General features: G+C 39.5%; 1 long non-coding RNA gene across 3 annotated transcripts in view; it reads left to right on the top strand.

Annotated features, from left to right (window-relative positions):
* Positions 1-26,454, top strand: part of LOC122127428 — a 34,104-nt gene extending 7,650 nt beyond the window's left edge. The window contains exons 3-4 of one of the 3 annotated variants that reach the window (XR_006151154.1): positions 10,492-10,566; positions 26,430-26,454. This is a non-coding gene — a long non-coding RNA (uncharacterized LOC122127428). Of the gene's footprint in view, positions 1-10,491; positions 10,567-15,548; positions 15,701-25,313; positions 25,449-26,429 lie in introns of those variants that run through there. The other 2 variants (XR_006151152.1, XR_006151153.1) reach the window with 2 other exon arrangements.
* The last annotated feature ends 1,046 nt before the right edge of the window (positions 26,455-27,500 follow it).

Raw genomic sequence — 27,500 nt, 5'->3', positions numbered from 1 at the left:
GAGTTTCTTTCCCAGCACTTCTCCTTTTTTGCCAGTCCAAAGATTTGAACTCTGGTCGTAGGATCTCAGGATGGGCTGTGTGTCCAGAGGCTGCACCCCAGCCTAGGATGATCGAAGCTGACGCAGAGTTGTCACAAGCTGAGTTCAAGCCCCAGTCCTGGCCAAAAAAATCAAGGCTCTGGCTTGGAATTTGCACCATTTTTCTTGCAGGCCTGGGATTTGAACTCAAGGTCTGGGTAACTCTGTGTCACTGTTGGGGAGAGTAAGCTTACCGTCGTTGAAGACAAGAATTTCAGCCCAGTTTCCAGGGCCCGAATTCAAGCCCCAGCACTGAAAAAAAAATATTCGTATATGAGATCTATTTACGTACATGGGTTTATTCCATATGATATTTATTACCCTTGTTTTTTATTTTATTTAGTATTATTACATATATAATATTTATTTCATTTATTACATTTTATCACATGGATGTATTTGCATAAGGATTATAGATCATACTGAGACCCAGGACTTTCACAGAGAAGGAAAAACATGTGTCAAAATTGTCTTCTGACTCCACATATAAACTTCTGGCAATGCTGAGATTTTAATTCACAGTTCACGATGCCCAATTCATGAAAGGGTCAGTTGTACTACAAAAGCCTTTGGCAAACTGAGCTGCCAGCCAGTTCTGTGGAACAAGCCATAGTAATGGCTGATAGATATAGATAAAGATGTGGATATAGATATATAGACAGACAGAGAGAGAGAGTGAGAGATAGATAGATAGATAATAGATAGATAGATAGATAGATAGATAGATAGATAGATAGATAGATAGATGTGTAGTTTGCAATATATATGAGAGAGAAAATGTGAGGATATGAAATTATACATTTTATGAATTATTATCAAATTATGCCTCCATTTAATGAAGTAGCATTAATGTAAAAGTAGTCAGTATTTTTTAATTGGGAGAATCATACAAAGTAGCTAGAATGGAAGACATAATAAAATATTTTTCATGTGGCATTCTATAAGAGAATCATGAACTAATTGCAAATTTATTTGTTACTTTTATAACAATCCATTAAGCATTCACATGAATAGGAATGATTTTCTCAAGATCTCCCTCCATTTGTAGGTGGCAGTCCTGGCAATCAAATTCCAGGCCTGGGTAGTTTACTTCGAAATGCAAACCATTAGCATGACACTGTGAAGATTTCAGTTTGTCACAATGAAAAAAAGAACAAGAATAAACGAAAGCCAGGTGTTATTTACTCCTGCCTTTAATCCTAGCTCTTCAGGAATCTGTGAGGTAGAGAATGCCAGTTTGAATTCAGCCTGGACAGGAAGTCCACAGCACTCTTATTCGAAGTTATCAAAGGAATAAAAAATCTCCATGAATGGAGCTGTGGCTCAAGGGCAGAGCTCTACCCTTGAGCAAAAGGAGCTCAGGCACAGTGGCTAGGCTCCTAATACAACCCCCGGACCTGCCTAAAAAGAAACAAACAAAAAAATCAAGTGACTCCATGTCTCCCCATATATGTATGGATGTATTTTTATCGGTGAAGGTCCAGAGTCCCTAAGATGAAAGGCACCCAGCTAGGAAATTTGCTTTGAATAGAATGATTTCATAGCAGAGACAGTGCTTTCAAGACAGTGCATGTTCCGGGGCTCCCCTCACTGTTCCCATTGTATCCTGAGGTTTTCTCGGCACCAGGGACTGCTGAAGGAACTCTGCCTCATTGTTGGAACAGGCAGACAAAAGGCCTCACTCTTGTACAGTTGTGTAACAAGCAACTCCATCAAGGCCGATTAGTGAGGAGGAGTGTGGTTGGGCTCTGAAGGCCAGGAGAAAAAGGCCTCTTTGTACCCCAAGCCATCTCTTCTCCCCAGTGCTGTTTTCACAGGAAGCCTTCATTTGTGCCACCTCCCATGGCAGGCCAAGTTCCCTGCACTCATCCTGTCTTTTTGTTAGACTATATTCCAGTGCTGAAATAACCTGCTACAATTAATTCAAGCGTCCTTCTGGTAGACAACAAGGGAGCTTAACCTAATAAAATGCTTCATTATTTGCAATGGTGTATTCCTAGGTTTCTGGAAGCTTGCTAAATCTAAGCACATGTTTAATATCACAATGCTTCCTGTCATTTAGGGCTGGTGAAGCTCATCAGGTTTTGAAACCTTTGACCTCTCCTAGTTAGGCTCTGGATGGCTAGGTTTCAGGGTTGAACACAGGGCCTGGGTGCTGAGCATGACCTCAGAACTGGAGCTCAGTGCTTTAACAGTTGGTTTCAGAGCTTCACTTCTGGTATCTGTGTGTGTGTGTGTGTGTGTGTGTGTGTGTGTGTGTGTGTGTGTGTGTGTGTGCATACACTTGTCCTGGAGCTTGAAATCAAGACCTGAACACTGTACCTGAGTTTCTCCAGTACAAGGATAGCACTCTACCACTTAAACCACACAGGCACTTCAGACTTTTTTCTAGTGATGTGGAACTAAGGAATCAAACCCAGGGATTCATACATGCAAAGCACTCTACCCCTAAGACACATTCCCAGCCCTCAAATTCAGGTTTATTTCTTTCTTCTCTTGGAAGTTGGAGGAATTGATGTCTAGGCCTGGGTGCTGTCCTTGAGCTCTTCAGCTAAAGCCAAGTGATCTATCACTTGAGCTACAGCACCCCTGCAGGTTTTTGGTAGTTCAGTGGAGAGAAACCTTTCAAGGAATTTCCTGCCCAGCCTGGTTTTGGGCTGTGATCATCAGCTCTCAGGCTCCTGAGTAGCTAGGATGACAGGTGCAAATCACTGGCGCCCAGCTTCCATTTCGTGTTTCTAAGTGGTGAATAGGAGATAGTAGTCTCTTAGGACCTTTTGTGTCTGGGATAGTTTGGAACCCAGATCGTCAGGTCTCAGCTTCCTCAGTAGGCAGGATGACAGACCTAAGCTGCAGATCCTAGACTGTAACACTCTGTTGCAAGGGGGTTCTTGGCTCCACATGATAGGGAGCTAGCGATGAGCCCAACAGGGAAGGGTCAGTGGCTAGGCCCTGAGTTCAAAGTTCATGACTGAGAAAAATAAACCCAAACAATTGTCTGTAGGAGACAACTCACTAGAGTTAGGAAATACATAATTTTGGCCTTGATATGGGGATATATCTGAGCCTCAAATTTCTCATCTGCACAATCATCTTACTTGTGGAACTCTTATAAGAACCAGATGAAAAAAATGCACAGTGTAAAGGACTCAGCACACAACACATCATAAAGGACTCATCAAATAGCTGTATCCCACACACTGTCATTAGAATTAGAGTGCTTTCATCAGTATCACCATTCTTTCAGAATCACATCACAAACCATACGAAGTTCACATCTAATGATTTTGAGGGGTGGGGTTTTTTTGGAGGAGGTGGAGTCAGCCACAGGGATTGTATTGAAAGTTTGGGGGTACTGTCCTACGATCTTTTGCTCAAGGCTAGAGCTCTACCACTTTGAGCCACAGCTCAGAGTTTTGCTGACTTCCTGCCAGGGCTGGATTTTAAACCCATCAGGGTCAGATCTCAGTCCCCACGTACCTTGGATGACAGGGGTTAATGAGCCAGTGGCATCTGGTTCTGTGGAGCCATTTACCTCTGGCTAAGTCAGGTTAGATGGCAGCTGTCAGCAACAGACTCCTGGCTTGCTCTATGATGAGGTATTTGCAGTGCTATCATTATATAGTTGCAGTAAAAATATTCTATCTTTATTTGGTGCCATTCCTGGGTCTTGAGTAAGAGTCTAGACACAGTCCCTAAGCTTTTATGCTCAAAGCTAGTGCTTTGAGTGGATGATTGTTGTAATTTTTCCTGTGCTATCTCTGATATTATTGATTTGGGTCTCCTCTCTTTTGTTCATTACTCTTGCCAGTGGTCTGTCAGCTTTATTGATATTTTTTTAAACAGCTTTTTGTTTTATTAATTTTATTAATAATTTTCTTTGTATCTCATTAATTTCAGCTCTTATTTCAGTTATCTTTTTCTGTCTAGCAACTTTAGGTTCAATTTTTCTTGCTCCTCTAGCAGTTTTAGTTGCATCATAATAACATTGTTTACTTGGTCTATGTTTTCTTTTTTTTAATTTTTTAATTTATTTTTATTGTGAAAATACTGTACTGAGGGGTTACAATTACATGGGCAAGATGATGAGTACATTTCTTATCAAGCATTGTAGCCTCCTCCTTTGTTTCCCCTTCACATCCCTTACCATCCTCCCCCTGAACCCCCACCCAATCCCCCCTGCTCCCCCTCTTCCCCCACCAAAGTTGTAAAGTTAGTTTTCGACATAACAACTTGTATATCTCATTGTTGCAATGGGTCCACCTGTATCCTTACTTAAATAATTTGTTTTTCCCCTTCCCCTCCACAAATTATACCGACATCAAATACAGTAAAAGCAGGGGTTATACTGTGGGAAAGGGACATACAAAGCAACAAAGAAATATTCTTATAAATGTGTAAGAAACAATCGCATGAAAGAAAAAAAAACATTTGAATACATATCTTAGGGTTCATTTCCCTAACATCACCTTATCTGACCTTTTCTGCTTGACTCAGACATATACTAGATATTGCAAATAAGGGAAACCATGGGACCTATGTTTCTTTGGTCCTGGCTTAATTCACGTAACATAATTTTTTCCAAGTGTTTCCATTTCCTAACAAATGGAGCAATGTCATTCTTTCTGATGGAGCATAGACTTCCATTGTGTATATATACCATATTTTCTTGATCCATTCATCTACTGAGGGGCATCTGGGTTGGTTCCATATCTTAGCTATGGTAAATAATGCTGCAATAATCATACTCGTGCTGGTAGCTTTAGTGTGGTCTTGTTTGTGATCATTTGGGTAAACACCCAGAATTGGGATTGCTGGGGCTTAGGGGAGCTCTATGTGGAGTCTTTTGAGGAACCTCCATACTACCTTCTAAACTGGTTGAACAAGTTTACACTCCCACCAACAATGAAGTAAGGTTTCCTTCTGTCCACATCCCCTCCAGCATCTGTTATTATTATAGTTCTTGATTTTAGCCATTCTAACTGTGGTGAGGTGGTATCTCAATGTTGTTTTGATTTGCATTTCTTTTATGGCTAGGGAGGTTGAGCATTTCTTCATGTGTCTATTGGCCATCCATCTTTCTTCTTCAGAGAAGTTTCTGTTTAAGTCTTTAGCTCACTTATTTATTGGGCAGTTGTTTCTTTGAGGATTTGTTATTGGGGGATTTAATTTTCTGAGTTCCAAGTATATTTTAAATGTGAGACCCTTGTCCGTTGTATGGCTAGTGAAGTTCTTCTCCCAATCCGTAGGCTTTCTATTGATCTTGATATGCATGCTGAGAGCAATAAATTTGCCCCTCAGGACTCCTTTCACTGGGTCCCTTTCTGATGTATTTTCATTTTCATTGAATTGTAGGAACTTTTTAATTTTTTCTTTAATTTCTTCTGTAACCCATGTATTGTTCCAAGAACGTTGTTTAATTTCCATATGTTTAAGTTTTATCTACTTTATGCCTTGTTATTGAGAACCAGTTTGATTCCAGTATGGTCAGATAGAATACAGGGTACTATGTCGATCCTCTTGTATTTGCTTAAATTCCTTGTATGAACTAACAAATGATCTATTTGAGAAAAAGTTAGGGAGTTTGCAAGAATAAGACCCTGCTGGTGGGAATGCCTGTAATTCTAGCTGCTCAGGAGGCTCACATCTGAGTATTCAGTTTTAAAGCCATCCCAGGCAAGAATGTTCATGAGGATTTTCTTGGGTAGTTCAGCACCACACCCTGCCTCAATTCTGTGGCTGTTCACCACCTTTGCCAGCATGGGCTGGGCTGAGCAGCTTATGCAAGCCAGTATGGAGAGATGCTGCACCCCACTGTACGTCTGTAGTTGTTCACAGCCGCTGTCGATGCCACTGCTGCTGCCACAACTGATGCACTGCTTGAGCTGCTGCCACTGCCCCAGGATCAGCTATGCCACATATGCAAGCCAGACACTCCACCACGAGTCAGGTGTTAGACACTGCTCTGCCTCTGGCTTGGCTGGGCTGCTTATGTGGGTCAGTATGGAGAGGCACAAACCACCAGGGGTCTGGAGTTGTTCACTGCAGCTGTAGTCACCTTAGCCACCGCTGACGCCCTGGGCTCGTCTGGGCTGTTCCTGTGGGCTAGTGCCAAGAGGCATCGTGCCCGGAGTCTTGGTGGTTTGCTGCCACTGCCAGTTGCTGCTGCTGCTGCTCCAGGTTAGGCTAGGCTGTTTACACCAGCAGGACAGAAGTACCACAGTGTGAGTCTAGGGTCATTCACCACTGCTGAAAGCTGCTGCTGTTCCAGACTGGATTGGGCTGCTTGCACCAACCAGGCAGAGGCGCCGTGCCAGGGCCACTGAGGGAAGTCTTCATGCCGGCTCTGCATTTGAGATTTCTGTTTGTATTCTCTGGGTTGGCACTGTACCTTGGGAGTCTTCTGGGAGCCTTGGGATGCTTGCCTGTGTGTGGTCTTTGGAGGGTCCAGAGCCAGGATACTTAAGCAGCCTGGCACGAATCCCCACAACTTAAGCTGCTCAGCACAGAGCCCCATCACCAACAAGGGGTGGGGGAAGGGTCTTCCCACTTTACTGTCTGTGTAGGTTTTTCCCTTTTCTTTTATCACTTCCTATATCTCTCTGAGCAATTGCATTTTTTTGGGGGGTGGGAGGGTGTTACTTGGTGAAACAGAGCATTGAAAGCCAAACACTGTTTTTGGTTGGAGAGAGCTGTGGTGTTTCCCTGCTGTTCCATTGCCATCTTGGCCCCTCCTTGTCAGGTGGAATTTTTCTTAGGCGGCAAGTGGGCCTTGGTTACCAAAGGATAGGTACATAAAAGAATATGTTGTAAAGCCAGCAATTTGTAGTTAGACATTTCTGTTAATATAGCCTTCACAAGATTAGGGAACAAAGTGGGTGGTCTATCCTAAAGTATTTCAAAGGGATTAAATTCTTTAACATAATGGCTACATCTTGCTTGAAGAAGAGCAAAGTGAAGGAGACTTACGTAGCCATGGCCAGTCTCTGTATTTAATTTAGTTAAAGTTTCTTTAAGGTCATACTCATTCTTTCTAGTGCCTTGAACTCTGAGGTCTATATATGGATTGTAACTTCCAATTTATTCCTAGGGCATTAGTTAATAATTGAGAACTTAGGCCATGAATGCAGTGCCAACTTCAGACCCCACACCTAAGGGTAAGTCAAATCAAGGAATTATTACATGCCTCAGCTCAGCCTGAAAAAGTGTCCACTATTATAGTAGATACCAATACCCATACTTTCCAGGCTTTACCTCTATGAAGTCCACTTGCCCAATTCACCATCTGAGGTTCCTCACATATGAATTCTTTCCATATGTTCCAGCTTTTCAGCTTTTACCTGTTGGAAATTACCTACACACATTACAAAGGATTGGTAGGCTGAGGCCCTACTGGTTTTCAGAACAGTCTTAGGCAGTAGCCTCGGGCAATTTACCTTGGTGCAAATATATACATATAAACTGACAGCTTAAGCCTGTATGCATTTTTCCCAAGTTTAGTTTCAAAATTTGCACACTTATTACCACTGTTTTTGCTTCTTCCTTTAATGTTAACAACTAGTAGCTCTAGAGACCCCGTTGGTTTTAGAGTGGTCTCCCAAGCTACCTAACCAGCTCAGATGTTTCTCTGTATCTTAGGGTCTCTAGTTTCTTTAACTCCTGTATAGTACTCTGAACCTTGGATACTTCTTCCATTTTATTCTCCTCCTTTTCTCTCAAACTTGCTTTCATGATCCCACTCTCCTTCTCAATGTGCTCCTTAACCTGCAAATGTTTTGGCAGGGTCACATGAGAGTTCCTTTGACTGGCCAACTGCTGTTCCTTCTCACAACCCCTTTGCTTGCTCTTCAGCTCCTTCCTTAAGTTCACAAAGGTGCTATTGAGAGGTAAATTTTCCCACCTCCACCTGTTCCATTGGGACATGATATTTCTGCATTACATTTATGGTGAAGATCTCAGCAGTCTTTTTGGCTTTTTACTCTAGTAGTTTCTCTTTCTAGTTTTCCACTTCACCGTATTTTTGTGACAGATCTTTCAACTGTTTGTTTAGCGCTTCTGTTTTTCTTCCCAATGCTCTTTTCCTTTCCCCGGCATTCTTTATCAGACCATGTGGTCCTTTAACTCTTACTGAAGAGTAACAATCTCTTTCTTGAGCCTGATATTTCCTGTTCACTTTTCTTGGCCTCATCTTCTATGACATAGCACTTCCTCGTCTTTCTCTATATCTATTCTTATCTTCTTTCTCTGTTGTTTTATCTTCTTTTTTTTTATCTTCTTTCTCTGGTGACACTCTTCAAAGCTTATAATCAACATGTACTTCAGCCTAATACATTCTTATATCAGGTCCAGCTCTTTTATTATGTCCACTATTTCTTTTTTTTTTTTTTAAATTTTATTTTATTTTATTTGAGAACATACTGTACAGAGGGGTTACAATTACATGGGCAGGATAATGCATACATTTCTTACCAAGCATTGCAGCCTCCTCCTTTGTTTACCCTTCACCTCCCTTCCCAGCCTCCCCCCTCCCTCCCGCCCAATCATACCCCCCCCACCGACATTGTAATGCTGATTTTGACATGACATTTTGTACTTCTCATTGTTGCAACAGGTCCACCTGAATCCTTAAAAGACTTGTTTGTCCCCATCTCCTCCACATGTTATACTGACATCAAATATAGTGAAAGCGGGGGTTACACTGTGGGGGAGGGACATACAAAGCAACAATGAAATAATCTTATAAATGCATTAGAAACACATGCATGAAAGAAACAAAAACATTAAAATACATACTTGAGGTTTCGTTTTCCTAACATCACATTCTCTGACTTTTTCCGCTTGACTCATACCTATACTAGATATTGCAAATAAGGGAAACCATGGGACCTATGTTTCTTTGGGCCTGGCTTACTTCACTTTATATAATTTTTTCCAAGCCTTTCCATTTCCTAACAAATGGGGCAATGTCATTCTTTCTGATGGAGGCATAGAATTCCATTGTGTATATATACCACATCTTCTTGATCCATTCATCTACTGAGGGGCATCTGGGTTGGTTCCATGTCTTAGCTATGGTAAATAATGCTGCAATAAACATAGTTGTGCTGGTAGCTTTAGTGTGGCCTTGTTTGTGATCATTTGGGTAAATGCCCAAAAGTGGGATTGCTGGGTCATTGGGGAGCTCTATGTGGAGTCTTTTGAGGAACCTCCATACTGCTTTCCAAAGTGGTTGAACATGTCCACTATTTCTTAATGAAGCATCAGGATCTCTTCTTGGCCTCACTTGTGGTTAGCAAGGATGGTAGCATTGCTGTCTTGTGCTTCTGTTGGCCTCTGACCTGTGGTCCCCTAACTTGCCTCATGCTCACCCAGGCTAATGTACTTGAATTTCATTTAATTCTGACTGTTTTCTAGGTTCCTTTTGAGGATTTTCTTCTCATTTTTGACTCTCACAAGTTCGTAATTTATATCTTCAAAGCTTTTCTTCACGTCAATAATTCTCTGGTTTCTCCACTGTACTCTTCTATTTGCTTTTAACCTCTTAGTGGGTTTTGTTTAGCACATATTGGAGATTCAGTATTTTATAAACTGTGTTTTGAGATAGAAGTGTGTGAATTTTTTCTTTGCCACATTTCTTCTTAATTTTATAGGGCTATTTTTAAATTGAACACAGTTGGAATTCAGAGCCTCAAGCTCCTTTGCATGTTTCTCCAGAGATATAATCACATTTTCCAGGTGTTAATGGGATTACATAACCTGTCATTTTCAATCTTTCTCCCCCTTGGACATTCCTTTTTCCAATGTCCATTTTTCTTGCAATAAGCACTCTGATCTAGTCCTAGAGGTTCCCTACTGCCATTTGCAAATGAATTGTACTGTCTTTGCCAAGGGTTTCTTGATCCCTATTCTGGTGCTCCTACCAAAACTCAAACTCCCTTCTTACTCTTTTTTTTTCCAGGGTACCTCTGTTGTCAAACACCCACTGGGCAACCACTTCCAACTCAAAATACACCTTTCCCTCAAAACTTTATAACTTTTGAAGCTTTCTTCTAAGATATGGGGCTGACTAACAAAAGCCATATTTAGGGCTCTTTGATTCTCCAAGGCTTCAAGATCTATAGGCCTATAGGTCCTATAGGCTTCTGGGAGAAGTTTCAGAAAAGCATTAGGGTACTCACTGGGGAACTCTCCCATCTCACTCACCTTTCTGGCTTTCCAGCCTCTGCGGTATCACTGCTAACCAAACCTGGCAATAATTGGTAAGCACCTCCATACCTCAATTGCTGTTAGTCTCAGCTTGGATAAATCTGGGGAAAGACTTGATCCAAATGGTCTGGTTCAATAGTGGAGCTACTGTCCGGTCCAGGGACCACATTCAAGTTACTGAGCAGTATTCACTCCCTTTTCTACCAGGTGAAAATCATCTGTAAAGTTTGCTGGCACTCATCCCAGTTGTGCGTGTGTGTGAAAATTACTGTCTCTAATGAGGTAATGAGCCCTGGTTGTTGTTTTTTTCTGAAAAGGATGGATTTTGCTGTTTCCAGTAATACAGGTCACTAGTTGTAAAGGGACCATATATTAAAAAGGGGACCTGCCCACCATCTCCTCCATGTTCCCGTCTCAAGGGTAATAAGGGTAACATACCATACTGTACCACCTCAGGATGGTACAAGTAACCAATTTTCGCATGGGAGGACTTAACATTAGAGGTGCTGATGGCAAAGAATAGGAGAAAGAGTACATCAGTGCATCTTCCTCTGAGGGATTCTGTAACCCTGGGGGAGAATATTTTTTGGATATGACAAATTTAGGCCTTGTTCTCCCATCCTGAGAAAAGGAGTAAACAGAGGGTCATACAGGACACAGAACTATCAGCATGCACACACAGAACAATAGCCACAGACACTTAACCCACATGCCCCAAACCTCTCAATGTTGACCTCTATAGGATGTCCCAGATGACAGAGAGGACATTCCAGATTGCCTCTTGAGGAGGTCGCGGATGACCTCTGGAGGATGTCACATATGTCCTCCTTAGGAAGCCCTAGATGACCTCTCATGGATGTTCCAAATGGCTTCCCAAGGAAGTGTCAGATGACTTCCAAAGGAGGTCCCAGATGTCCTCTCAGTGAGGCTGAGATTACCTCACCAGTAGCTCCCAGATGGCCACTCAAGGAGGCCACATATGAACTCCAGAGAAGGTTCAAGATAACCCTCTTGAGAAAGCCACAGATGACATCCTATATGACTTCTCAAGGAAGTTCCAGATGATGTCCGAAGACAGCCATATATTTCTTATCAAGGTAACCTGAGATGACCTCCAAAAGAAGCTCCAGATGACCTCAGGAGGTGGTCCTAGATTGCCTCTTAAGGATGCCCCAACCCAGATGCCCCTCAGTAGATGAATGGATCAAGAAAATGTAGTATATATACACAATGGAATTCTATGCCTCCACCAAAAAGAATGACTTTGCCCCATTTGTTAGGAAATGGAAAGACTTGGAAAAAATTATATTAAGTGAAATAAGCCAGGCCCAAAGAAACTTAGGTCCATGGTTTCCCTTATTTCCCAATCACTACTTTTATAGAGGTCACAGCTGACCTCCTGAGGAAGCCCCAAATGACCTCTGGAGAAAGTGCAAGATGGCCCCAGGAGAAGGCTCCAGATGACCTCCAGGGTAGGTCTCAGATGGCTTCTCAAGGAAGTTGCAGATGTACTCTTGATGAGGTTCCAGATGTCTTCCCAAGGAAGGGCTACATGACCTCTCAAGGAGGTTCCAGATGGCTTCCCAAAGAAGCCCTGCATGACCTCTCAAGGAGTTCCCAGATGGCTTCCCAAGGAAGCAACAGATGACCTCCAGAGGGGAGCCCCAATCAGGCTGGCAAGCTTGCCCACACACCCCTAGAGGACCTTAAATGACTTTTTGTCCATGATTCTCCTCCGGAGACAAACACTTGAGGTAGACTCTCAACCCTGAGTGCTGACACTCTCACCTATGGGGATTTTTCCCTGAGGCCAAGGCCTTATGCCATCCAAATGGATTATCTCGATGGGGGTCTCCAAAAATTAAGACCTCTATAGTTCAAGAGAATCCATAGAGACACATTTAATATCATAAATGTTCTCCTAACCACCAACCCCCAAAATTATGAAATCCAAAACTCCAAACATCAAAGGGCCAGCCTTTTTTACCCTTTCTTTTGTCTTTCCATTACAGAACTATACTTCCTTTGAGGTCTTTCCCTTTCTCCCTTCTACCAGTTCCTTCTTCTCTTCAGGCCTCTTCACTCTCCACAGGCATGAACTGCTTTGAATGGGTCGTCAGTTGCCATCCTTTACCTCCTGCCCTCCCTCAACTTCTTCTCCTCCCAGGTCTTTCTCCTTCTGCTATCAAACCACTTCCTTCCTTACAGGACTTTTCCCCTTTTCTCTCTCCTTCTATTGCTCTGAACCAGAAGCCTATATAACGTCTGTACCCCTTCTTCACTCCAACTGCCTAACAGTTTTCAACTGTCAAATCCCAAACTGCCCACAGTCAAATTACTTCTCCACAGCTCAGCACGTGATGATTAATGCCCCAGCCCCTCCCACAGAATGCCCCACCGTCTTTGGTGGCATACTTCATCCTCTCCAGCTGGCCAGGAGATGGGGCCACACTGGTTATCTAAGCCTGTAGATTATCGGGGCCCTGCTGATTATTACAGTATCCTCCTTGTGAACTAGTAGCAATTGAAATTGGAAATTTGATTGTGATATTACAAATTCGTTGTGACATCACAAACACATGTTGACATCATCACCACCACGACATCACAAACCCATGGTGACAACATTGTCATTGTGACATGATTCCCTGTGACATCTCAAACCTATTATGATCTCTTACCTTCTTTGAAAAATCACATGCCCTTTTCAACATCAGTCCCTTTGTGTACCCATATCCTTGTTGTTAACTAATGACAATGGAAAGCAGACATGCCATTATAACATCAAAAAGTGTTTGTGACATTCTCAACAGTATGACATCACATTTTCATTATAAGCGCATCACCTCATTGTGACATAATCAAACTCAATGACATAATCATATTATGACAACAATTCTCATTTTGACATCATAGACACATTGTGAATTCCTATTCTGTGATTTCATTGTATTTAATATGTGGCATGAGAGTTGCTATCAGAAACGCATTTTTGTGCCTAAATAACCATTTTGACATCATAATCACTTTGTGCCATCACAGTGCCATTGTGATGTCACTAGCACAATGTGACAGCACAAACTTCTCCTCTCCTCCTAACATTTGTGACATGCTGACATTGTGATATCAGACTTTTTGCCCTCATAATTTGTTTTCAACCTCATATTTCATGTATGACATTAGATACCAGAAATCCACTGTGACATCATGACCATTGTGACATCACACTGACAGATGTAATGATCATAGTGTCATATTGTGGCATCACAAAAGGTATTGATGTCACAATTAATTGATGATGACCTACAGGTAAGGGGTCAGAGTAGGTCTATGATGTCACAGTTGGTTGGTGATATCCAAATGGCATAAAGGATCTCATTTATCATGAAATCACAGAGAATATGAGTTCCAAAACAGACTGTGCTATCTCCAAAGGCATGTGTTGTCACAAATGTGATGAAGCCCTAGGAGGATTGTGATGTCACAGTGTGACACAATATTTATGATATCTGTCAGTATGTTGTCACAATGATCATGATGTCACAGTGGATTTCTGATATCACATATCGTAACTGAAATATTATAAGGTTGAAAATAGATTACGAACTCATAAAGGGCCTAAGACATCACAATTGCAGAACATCACAAGACTTATGAGGACAGGTCAAGTTTGTGATGTCAGTGTGTTAGTGATACCACCATGGCACTGTGATAACACAAAGTGATTGTGATGCCATACATTTATGAGATCACAATGGTTTTCTGATATCAACCCACAGGCCACATCATTTGAAAGAGAATGAAATAGAATAGACATTTACAAGGTAACTATGACATCACAATGATAATATAATGTCATAATGCTATGAGGTCATTGTAAATTGGTGATGTTGCAAGGAGATAATGGTGTCACTCTGATGATGGGGTAACAAAGGTTTGTGATGTTACAATGGCATATATGAATACAATTGTCATGTGTTCACAATGAGGATATGGGTATACAAAGGGACTGAAATGTCACAAATGTCATGTGTGTTTTCAAAAGTACTTAGGGGCCATGATAGCTTCATGATACACAGTTGTGATGAGTTCACAATAGGTTTTTGATGTCATGATGATTTTGTAATATCTTAAACACATGTCCAATTTCAATTGCTTTTTCACAATGTGCATACAAGTTCACAGAAGGAGCTTGAAGTCCTAATGGACATGAATTTTTAAAAATGTTATGAGGCCATATTAGGTTTGTGAATACACAACGGGACATTAATATCACCATGGCAATGTCAACTCACTGCATCATGTCAAAATATTATTTTGGTGTCACAATTGATGATGCCACATTGATGATGAGGTCACAAAAGATTGGTGATGTCACAATGTGTGGGGCATGTCAAAATGACATAATGTTTCTCAATTGTCTTTAACTTACAATGAATATCTGAGTTCACAGAAGGACTGTAGTTTTTCCAAAAGTATGTGTTGTCACAGATATATTGAAATCCAAAAAGGTTTGTGATGTCAGAATTTGACGCAATGGTTATGACATCTGGCAGTGTGATGTTACCATGGTCATGATGTCACTGGGAATTTGTGATATCAAACGTCATATGTGAAATCTAATGAGGTCCACAACAGATCATGAGGACAAAAAGGCTTAAAAAAAATTGCAGCATGTCACAACATTTATGATGACAGGATAGGTTTGTGATGTCATGGTAGGTTAGTGATATCACAATGACAATGTGATGTACAAAGGGGTTGTGATGTCACAAAGGTTATGATTTCAAGATTTGTTTATGATATCAACCTACAGGCCACATTTGAAATGCAATGAAATCACAGAAAAGGCATTCATAATGTGTCTATGATGTCACAATGACAATGTGAAGTTATAATTCTATCATATTATTTTACTTTTGTGATGAGCAGATGGTGTCAAAACTACAATGTGATGTCACAATTGTGATGATCTCACAAACTTTTTGATGTTAAAATGTCATGTTTGATTCTCAATTGTCAATATTTCATGGTGGGGATTTGGGTACACAAAGGGACTGTGATGTCACAAAACTATGTATTTTTTTCAAAGGTTATAAGAGGTCATAATAGGTTTGGGATGTCACAATGTGATCCTGGTGTCAAAAACAGCAATGTGATGTTACAATGTGTTTGTGATGTCACAGTGTTGGTGAGGTCACAATGGGTTAGTTATATCATGAGTTTGTAATATCACAAATTTGTCCAATTTCAATTTCTCCTAGATCACCATGATACACTTAATAACCAGCAGTGACCCTATCATCCATGGGAACAGATAGTCATCATGGCCTCCTGGTCTGGACCACAGGAGAGGCGGGTGCATGCAGCTGAAGGGAGCAGCACATGCTGCTGAAGGAGATAGGTTGTCAAGCCCCACATTGTGAGCTGCCATGAAGTGATTGGGCATGGACTTTTGGGAAGTGATGATTGAAAACTGTTATGCAGGAAACATAGTGCAGTGGGGGAAGGGTACAGCCTATACATAGGCTGCATGTTCAGAGCAACAGAAGGGGAGAGAAAAGAGGGAAAGGCCTGGAAGGAAAGAAGTAAAGAGACTGCAGGAGGGTAAAAACCTGGGAGAGGAAATTGAGGGAGACCAAGAGGTGAAGGATGGCAACTGGCCACCTGGACAGGGCAGGGCAGGCCTGTCAAGAGTAGAGAAGCCTGAAGAAAAGAAGGGAATGGTGAAAGGAAAAAAGTGAAAAGACCTGAAAGGTAGGACAGGTCTGTAGAGAAGGAGGATGAATAGAAAGAAAAAAACCTTGTCCTTTGAAGTTTGGAGCTTTGGAGATCATTATTTTTGGGGTTGCTTATTTACAGGCCAGATAACAAATGGTTGGGCTCCTCTTTGGAGGTCTGAGGGTTCATGGTTGAAGCTGCATTTAGCTGTGGGCATCTAGCCCAGGTCAAGGTAGACACTTGTTACAAAATTTATGAGGACGAGAGGTTTGTGATGTTACATTGCATTAATAATATCACAATGTCAATATGAGGTCACAAAGGGATTGTAATATCACAATGGTGATGTGGTCACAATGGGTTTCTGAAATCAACCTATATGTCACATTAGAGATATAATGAAACCACAGAATAGGCAATCACATTGTCTCTATGACCTAACAATGAAAATGTGATGTCCTAATGCTATGACGTCATTGTCATTTTGGGATGTCACAATGATTTGATGGTATCATAACAACAATGTGATCTCACTCTGGAGATGATGTGACAAAGTGTTTGTAATGTTACAATGGCATGTCTGATGTCAGTTGTCCTTTGTTCACAATGAGGATAAGGTTACCCAAAGGGACTGTGATGTCACAAGTACCATGTGCTTTTTCAAAAGTGCTAAGAGTTCACAACAGATTTGGGATGTCACAAGGTGACCGAGATATCACTGTGGCAATGTGATGTCACAATGGGTTTGTGATGTCACAGTGGTGATAAGGTCACACTTGGATAATGGTGTCACAATGAATTTGTAATATCACCATTACATGTCCAATTTCATTCTACTAGATCACGATGAAGATACTAGTTCACATAAGGAGCTACAAGTCAGAAAGGCCATAAATTTGTAAAATATTATGAGGAAATAATTGGTTGGTGAAAATGCAATGGTGAAAATCCCATTGGTAATGTGATGTTACCATTACATGGGATAGTATTGTTTTGAAGTCACAAATTGTTGGTGATGCCATACAGGTGATGAGGTCACATAGGTTTGTGATTTCCCAATGAGATGGTGATGTCAAAATCTTATGCCAGATCTCTAATTGACAATGAATATATAAGTTCAGGAGGGTTAATGATGTATCCAAAGGCATATGTTGGCACAAGTGTCATGAGTCTTAACAGGTTTGTGATGTCACAATGTGACTCAATGGTCATGATATCTGGCAGTGTGTCACAGTGGTCATGATGTCACAGTGGATTTCTGATATCACATGTCATACCTGAAGTATCATGAGTTAAACAATTTATGAACTCAGAGAGGCCAAAGGGATCACACTGGAAGCATGTCAAAAATTTATGAGAATAAGAAAGTTTGTGATGTCACAGTGGGTTAGTGATATCATACTTGCAATATGGTGTCATCAAGGTATTGTGATGTCATAAACATTATGTGGTCACAATGTATTTCTGATATCAACAAACCTGGCACTTTTGAAATAGAATGAAATCACAGAATAGGCATTCCAATGTGTCTGTGGCATCACAATGACCATGTGATATCATAATGCTATGATGTCATTGTTTTATGATGTCATGATGGGCTGATGTTGTCATAATGACAATGTGATATTACACTGGTGATGATGTCATAAAGGTTTTGCGATGTTAAAATGACATGTCTCATCTCAATTGTCATTAGCTCAAAATAAGGGTATGGATACCAAAAGGCCTGTGATTTCGCAAAGGCCATGCTTTCTTTCAAAGCTTCTGAGGTCATAATAGGTTTGGGATGTCACAATGTGATCATGGTAGCACAATGTCAGTGTGATATCCCAATGAGTTTGTGATGTCACCACGGTGATTAGGTCACAATGGTTTAGTGATGTCTCATCAAGTTTGTAATATAACAATGACGTATACAATTTCAATTTCTTCTAATTCACTATGAGGATAATGTAATAACCAGTGGGGCCAGAATTATCTGTCTGAGCTGATAATCATTGTAAATTCTTGGTCTGGCCCACCGGAGAGTGTGGGGAATGCCGCCAAAGGTGAAGTGTCAAGCCTCACATGGTGAGCTGTCAAGGAGTTATTGAGCATTGGGCAGTTTGGGAAGTGATTGTTGAAAACTGTTAGGCAGAAGACCCGTTAGAGTAAAGAGAGGTAAACCTATATATAGGTTGCATTTTCAGAGCATTGGAAGGGGAAATAAAAATTGGTGCTACCAGGATGGAATAAAGAGAAAAATCTGAGAAGAGAGGAAGTTGATGGAGAGCAGAAGGTTGGCAAGTGGTCACGGGGGCAGAGTAGTGCAGGCCTGTGGAGAGTGGAGGAGAGTGGAAGAGAAGAAGGAAGTGGTGGAAGGGATAAAGGGAAAGACCAGGAAGGAAGGACAGCTCTGTAGTGAAGGAGGGAGGAATGGAAAAGTAAAAAGCCTTGCCCATTGAGGTTTGGAGCTTTGGAGATCATAATTTTTTGGATGGTGGTTTGCAGACCAATTAAAAAGGGTGGTGATGCCCATTGAAGTTCTGAGGTTTGTTGGTCAAGGATGCTCTTGGACCTGGGTATCCAGTCCAGGATAAGGTAATCACAATCCTCTTTCTATTGTAAATTGTTTTATTATATTAAATTTGACTCAATGGCTTGTGTCCTTGCTTTAGGGGTCATAAGTACATGAGTTCACAGAAAAAAGCTTGAAATCTCAAAGACCATGAATTTTCTAAGATGTGATGTCGCCATAGTAGGTTTGTAAAAACACAATGGAACAATGATGTCACGACGGCAATACCACAATATAATGTCAAAATAATGATTTCATACCACAATTAGTTGTTGATGCCATTCTCGTGATGAGCACAATAAATTTGTGATGTCACAATGAGTTCATGATGTCAGAGTGGCATGGCAGATCTCAATTGTCATTAATTGGGAATGAATATATGAGTTCAAAAAGTGACTGTAATGTCTCCAAAAGCATGTGTTGTCACAAACGTAATGCTGTTCTAACAGTTTTGTGATGTCACAATGTGACACAATATTCATGAAATCTGGCAATATGATGTCACAGGGGATTTCTGATATCACATGTCATACCAGAAATATGAGATTGAAAACAGATTATGAGCTCACAAGGACCTAATATATAACGAGGGCAGCATGGCACAAAACTTGTAAGTACAGGACTGGTTTGTGATGGCACAGCAGATTAATGATATCACAATGGCAATGTGATGTCACAATGTATTGTGATATCAGAATGGTTATATATTGTCAAAATGGGTTTCTGAAATAGAATGAATTCATACAATAAGCCTTTACAATGTTACGTCTATGATGTAACAATGTCACTGTGATTTATACTGCTATGATGCCATTGTTGTTTGGTGATGTCACAATGAGTTGATGGTGTCATAATGACAATTTGATGTCACTGCTGATTTATGATGTTACAATGGTTATGATGTCACATTATGTTTCTGATATCAACACATATGTCAAATTTGCAATAGAATGAAATAGCTTTGCACTGGTGGCTCACACCTGTAATCCTAGCTACTCAGGAGGCTGAGATCTGAGGATCGCAGTTCAAAGCCAGCTCAGGCAGGAAAGTTCATAAGACTCATCTCCAATAAAAACAACTAGAAAACCAGAAGTGGTGCTGTGGCTCAAGCGATAGAGTGCTCACCTAGAGCAGAAGAGCAGGAACAGCAACCAAGCCCAGAGTTCAAGCCCCACAACCGGAAAAAAAAACAATTAAAAATAAACATTCACAATCTATCTGTAACTTCACAATGACAATGTGATCTCATAATGCTATCTTGTCATTGTACTTTTGTGATATCAAAAGTAGTTGACGCTGTCATAATGAAAATGTTATGTCACACTGGTGATGCCACAAAGGGTTCGTGATATTACAATGGCATGTCTGATACCAATTGGAAGTTCATAATGAGGTTATAGTTACACAAAGCGACTGTGATGTCACAAAGGTCCTATGTTTTTATCAAATGTGCTAAGAGGTCTTAATCGGTTTGGGATGTCAAAATGTGATAGTGATGTCAAATGGTAATGAAAGTTCTCAATGGGTTTGGATGTCAAATTGGTAATGAAATCAAATAGTTTTGTGAAGTCATACCTCAAAATCACATGTCCAATTTCAGTTGCTACTATTTCACAATGAGGATATGAGTTCACAGAAGAAGAATGAAGTATAAAAGACCATGAATTTTCTAAAATGCTATGAAGACATACTAGGTTTTAGAAAACACAATGGAACAGTGATATAATAATGGCAATGTGATGTTGCAATATGATAACTTAATAAGGTTTTCATATCACAATTGGTGATGCCACACTAGTGATGTTTACAAGAGGTGTGTGATGTCAAAATGGGTTGGTGATATCAAAATGACACATGTGATCTCAATTGTCATTAACTCACAATGAGTATATGAGCTCATAAAGGGACTGTGGTATCTCCAAAGGCATGCGTTGTCACAAAAGTGATGAAGTCCTAACAGGTGTGTGTTCTCAGAATGTGACAAAATGCTCTTAACATCTATCAGTGTGATGTCACTATGATCTAAATGTCACACTGGATTCGGGTATCACATTTCATACCTGGATTGGGTGTGAGAGGATTGGAATTTCACAGTGGGTTAGTGATATCACTATGGAAATGTGGGATCACAAAGGTATTGTGCTACCACAATGGCTATTAGATAATAATGTGTTTCTACTATAATAGGTTTGTGCTGTCACAATTTTTTTGGGAGGGGGTTTGTAATGTCTTGTGGTTTTTTTTATTGTGAGAATACCGTACAGAAAAGTTACAATTACATGGGCAAGATAACGAGTACATTTCTTATCAAGCATTAATGCCTCCTCGTTTCCCCTTCCAAACTCTTCCCATACTCCTCCTCTCTCCCCACTCAATCCTCCTCCCACCCCCCACCAAAGTTTTTAAGTTTGTTTTTCGACAAAACGACTTGTACATCTCATTGTTGCAATGGGTCCTCCTGTATCCCTAGTTAAATGATTTGTTATTTTTTTCCCTTCCCCTCCACAAACTATACCAACATCAAATACAGTGAAAGTATGGGTTATACTGTGGGGGAGGGACATACAAAGCAACATAGAAATCATCTTATAAATATGATAGAAAAAATTGCATGAAAGGAAAATAAACAAAAAAAATTGGAATACTTATCTTAGGGTTCATTCCAGTAACATCAACTTATCTGACCTTTTCTGCTTGACTCAGACATATACTAGTGATTGCAAATAAGGGAAACCTGGAACCTATGTTTCTTTGGGGCTGGATTACTTCACTGAATATAATTTTTTCTAAGTCTTTCTAATTCCTAACAAATGGGGCAATATCATTCTTTCTGATGGAGGCATAGAATTCCATTGTATATATGTGTGTATATATATATATATGCCACATTTTCTTGATCCATTCATCTACTGAGGGGCATCTGGGTTGGTTCCATATCTTAGATATGGTAAATAATCCTGAAATAAATATAGTCGTGCTGGTAGCTTTAGTGTGGTCTTGTTTGTGTCACAACTGGTTGGAAATGTCACAATGGCATGCTGGATCTCAAATGTCATTAATTCACAATGAAGATATGAGTTGACAAAGGGACCGTGTTATCTTCAATGTCATGTGTTGGCACAAATGTGTTGAAGTCCTAACAGATTTGTGAGTTCACAATGTGACACCATGGTCTTAATATCTATCCATATGATGTCACAATGGTCATGATGTCAGTCAATTTCTGATAGATATCATATGTCCTACCTGAATTATTATGAGTTTGAAAACAGATTCTAAGCCTACTGAAGGACTAAAATATCTTAATGGCTGCATATTACACAAGTTATGACTAAAAACACATGGTCTTTGAAGCTTAAGATTCTTTCTTTGAAATTGTATCCTCATTGTGAACTAGTAGAAATTAAAATTGGACATGTCATGGTGATATTATAAACTCATATTGACAACACAAACTCATTGTGACCTCATCACCACTGTGACATCACAACCCCATTGTGACATCACATTGCTGTTTTGCCTTCACAATCACATTGTGACATCACAAAGCTATTGTGAGCTCTTAGCACCTTTAAAGAAACACATAACCTCTGTGGCTTCACAGACCTTTGTGTAGCCATATCCTCATAGTGAACTAATGAAAATTGTGATCACACATAGTATTGTATCATCACAAATACTTTCTGCAATAATTATGACTGTGAAATCACATTGTCATCATAACACCATCATCTCATTGTGACATCACCAAACCCCAATAACACCATACCATTTTTCTCTTTTTTTCTTCTGTGTCTTTTTTATTATAAGTACAGTGTACAGAGGGATTACATTTACATGAGCAAGGTAATGAGTTCCTATCCTATCAAACATTGCTGTCTTAACATCACTTTGTCATTTTGATGTCATCGACCCATTGTGAATGCCTATTCTTTGATTTCATTCTATTTCAAATGTGCCATGTGGGTTGATATCAGGAAACCACTGTGAACTCATAACTTTTGTGACATCAAAATCTCTTTGTCACAGCACATTGCCTTTGTTATATCACTAACTCACTGTGACATCAAATACCTCTCCTTTCCTCACAACTTTTGTGGCATGCTATTGTGATGTCTTAGGCCCTTTGTGAGTTGAAAGTCTGTGTTCGACCTCATATTTCAGATACGACATGAGATATCTAAAATCCAGTGTAACATAATGATATCACACTGCTGGACATCATAACCATTGTGTCACTTTGTGACATCTCAGATCTTTTAGTTCTTCAGCTTTTTGACTACATATACATTAGTGACATCAGAATCCCTTCCCAAACTCATATACTCATGGTGAGTTAATGACAATTGAGATCCCATATGCCATTGTGACATCATGAACCCCTTGGGACATCTCCAATCTATTACGACCACCTCATCAGTATGGTGTCACCAATTGTGACATCAAAACATTATTATAACAAGATATTGAGACATTACATTGTGTTTGTGAAATCACTGTCCCATTGGGTTTTCTCATAATATGACCTCATACTATGAAGCTTCTTCTATCTCCTGGTATCCTCATATTGAATTCTAAGTAATTGAAATTGGATATATCATTCTGATATTACAAACAAATTGTGATATCACAAAACCGTTGTGATCTCATCCCACCACGGTGACATCAAAAACACAATGGGACATCTCATTTCCATTGTGACATGATGAATCACATTGTGCCATTCAGATTAGGACCTTTTACCACCTTTGAAAACACACATGGCCTCTGTGACATCAGAGAACCTTTTTTGTATCCATATTCTTATGGGGAACTAATGACAACTGACAGACATACCATTGATACATAACAAATCCTTTCTGACTTCATCATAATTGTGACATCATGTTGGCATTATGACACCATCAGCTCATTTTGACGTGTAAAACTACAATGACATCATAGCATTGTAACATCACATTGTCATTCTGATGTCATACACACATTGTGGTTGCCTATTATGTTTTTCATTCTATTTTTAATGTGGCATGTCAGTTGATATCAGAAGCCCATTGTGAGTTCATGACCATTGTGATATCATGATGCCTTAGTAGCTTTACATTGACATTGTGATGTCACATTGCCAAATTGATGTCACAATGGGATTTTGATGTGACAATGGTTATGATATCACAATGAATTTCTGATATCAACCCACATTTCAAATACAATGATTAGGCATTCATAATGTGACTATGATGTCATAATGTCATAATGGCAAATGCTATAATGTCATAAGCTAAAGATGTTATAACAACATTTTGATGTCACACTGGTTATGACGTCACACAGAGTTTGTAATGTTACAATGGTTATGAGGTCACAATGTGTTTCTGATATCAACTGATATGCCACATTTGAAAAAGAATGAAATCACAGGATATACATTCACAATGTGTCTATGACAGCAAAATGGCAATGTGATGTCATAATGCTATGATGTCACTGTAGCTTGATGATGTCACAATGAGCTGATGGTGTCATAACAACAGTCGGATTTCACATTGGTAATGACGTCACAAAGGGTTTGTGATGTCACAATGGCATGTCAGATCTTAATTGCCACTAATTTATGGTGAGGATATGAGATTGAAGTCACAACATACACAAATGAAGTATGATGATGCAAAGGCCATGTTTTTTGTTACAAGTGCTAAAGTTGCTAACAGGTTTCGTTTGTTCAAGTGTTAATGATATAAAAATGATATAATTATTGATATAAAAATGAGTTAATGATGTCCAAACTAGTTTGTAATAAATGAGTTAATGATGTCCAAACTAGTTTGTAATGTGACATCTTATTTCACATTTGAATTGCTAGAAGTTCACAATGATACAATTCACAGAAGGAGCTTGATATCCCAAAGGCCATGAATTTTCTTATATGTGATGAGATCATAATAGGTTTGTGAAAGTATGTAATATCACAATTGCAATATGATGTCAAATTATAATGTCATAATAGTGTTGTTATATCACAATTATTTGATGATGCCATAATAGAGATGAGTTCAAACTAGTTTTGTGATGTCGCAGTAGATTGGTGATGTGACAATGGCATTCCAGACCTCAATTGTCATTAACTCACAATGAGTATATAAATTTAGAACGGGCTTGTGACGATTCCAAAGCATTTGTTGGCACAAATGTGATGAAGTCAGAACAGATTCGTGATGTGACAATGTGACACAATGGTCATTAAATCTAGTAGTGTGATGTCACAATGTTCATGATGTCACAGTATATTGCTAATATTTCATGTCATACATGAAATAATATGTCAAAAATAGATTGAGCTCTCAATGAGCCTAACACAGTGGCAACATGTCACAAAACATGAGGACAGGACATGTTTGAGTTGGCACAGATGTTTAGAGATATCACAGTGGCAATGTTATGTCACAAAGGGATTGTGATGTCACCATGATTATGAAGTCAAAATGTGTTTTTTATATGAACCCACATGCCACATTTGAAATATAATGAAATCAAATAATTGGCATTCATAATGTATATATGATGTCACAATGACAATGTGATATCATAGTGGTGTGATATCATTACATATTTGTGATGTCACAATGAGCTGATGTCATAATGACAATGTGACATCACACTGATGATTATATTGTAAATCCTTTGTGACATCCATACATCATCCATCCATACTCAGAGACATGGAGTTATTGCCTTCTTTTTTTTTCTTTGGCAGGTCCGAGGTTGAAATATGAGCCCAGGCCCTATGTCTGATCTCCTCTTGCACAAGAGTAGTCCTCTGCCCTTGAGCCACAGAACCAACCCATGGGGATATTTTCCTGTGATCTCTTAGAAATAAGAATGTCGTGGACTTTCCTGCCTTTGCTGAATTCAAATTGGCATTCTATACATCTCAGCCTCCTGAGGAGCTAGTATTACAGGCAGGAACCACTGACAGCTGGCTTTCTTTTCTTCTTGTTGTTCTTTTTTTCATTGTGACCATCTGAAACCTTCACAGTATTATTCCAATGGTTTTCATTGGAAGTAAACTACCTAACCCTGGAGTTCGAATGCCAAGACTGCCACCCACAAATGGAGAGAGATCCTAAAAGACTAGTTCCTATTTATGTGAATGTTAATGGAATGTGTAATAACAATTAATTTTGCAGTTAATTCGTGATTCTATTTTATAATGCCACACAAAAATTATTGGATTTATATCTTCCATTCTAGCACCATGGTATGATTCCCCTAATGGAAGGATATTGACTAATTTTTATTAAAATTTTTATAAGTATTCAACCATGATACTTCATTAAATGGAGACATAATTTAATAACTAATAATGGGTGACTATATTTATATAATTTAATGATATCCTCACATTCTCTCTCTGTATATATATATATGTGTGTGTGTATGTGTGTGTATATGTATATATATATATACATAGCCTTCTACACATCTATCAATATATATATAGTGCACTACTGTGGCTTGATCATAGGTCCTTAGAACTTCCTGGCAGCTCAGATTGCCAGAGGCTGGTGTGCTAAGACTGTGACCCCATTTATGGATTAGCCATTATAGGCCGTGAGTTGAAATCCCAGCATCGCCAAAAATTTATTCATGTAGGAAGAAACCACTTTTGACACATTTTTTTCCTGAAAAAAAAATCCTGGGTCTCAGTATGATGTATAATCCATATGCAAATATATACTCGTGATAGGATGTAATAAATGAAATGTTATATGTGTAATAATAATAAATAAATAAATAAGGGTAATAAATGTCATACTTACTAAACCCATGTATGTAAATAGTGATCATATATGAATATTATTTTTTCCAGTGCTGTGGCGTCAATTCAGAGCCTGGGAACTGGTCTGAATTTCTTGTCTTCAAGGACCGAGAGCTTCCCCTTCACCCACAATGCCACAGAGTTACCCAGACCCTGAGTTCAAATCCCATGCCAGACAGAAAAATTCCAAAAAATTCCAAAAAAATTCCATCCAGGGCTTTATTTTATTATGTTTTTTGGCCAAACATGGGGCTTGAACTCAGGTCTTGGCATCTCTGCCACAGCTGAGCTTGGGATCCTAGGACCCAAGTTCAAATCTCGGCGTTAGCAAAAAATAAAAAGGAGAAGGATAAAACAGAGAAGTTCAAGAAGGTGGTTTTACATTTTTTTGCTTTGCATTGTGACCATCCTGGGTCTAAATGACAAGGCCCAGAATGTGTACATGATCTTACATGCTGATGTTTGGCTGGCTATTATGATAGCCATAGCCGAAACCTCAACTTAAGCCTGGAGGTCAAATCCTGGGACTGCCACTAATGATTGGCGGGAGATTCTAAGAAACGCATTCCAAAATACATCCATACAAATGTTATAAAAGTAACAATTAAATTAGTAGTTAGTGTATGAGTATACTATAAAATTATACACAACAACTACACTACATTGACTAATTTTCAATTAATACTTTATTATGTATTCAACCATGATACTTAAAAATGGAAGGAATAATTTTTCAATAATTGGCAATAATATAATTTATGTAATTTAATAATATACACTTATCTTTCTCTTGTTTTATACATATATATATATTTATACATCTACATATATATGTAGACATATATATATGCCGATCTACACATTTATCTGTTTATACACATCACTCCTGTGGCTCAGTGCTATAGTGATGGCTAGCACATACAAAGCCCTGGATTCGATTCCTCACCACCACATGCACATAAAAATCCGGAAGTTGTGCTGTCGCTCAAGCAGTCGAGCACTAGCTTTGAGCATAAAATCTTAGGGACTGTGTCTAGAGTCTTACTCAAGACCCAGGACGGGCACCAAAAAAGATTGAATGTTGTGACTGCAACTCTATAAGAATAAGACTTCAAATACCTC

This window comes from Dipodomys spectabilis, unplaced genomic scaffold (genome assembly GCF_019054845.1).
Source record: "Dipodomys spectabilis isolate Male_0828 unplaced genomic scaffold, ASM1905484v1 ptg000301l, whole genome shotgun sequence".
Lineage (NCBI taxonomy): Eukaryota > Metazoa > Chordata > Mammalia > Rodentia > Heteromyidae > Dipodomys > Dipodomys spectabilis.
The sequence above is the reverse complement of the archived record's forward strand: the minus strand, read 5'-3'. Positions and strand labels throughout refer to the sequence as shown.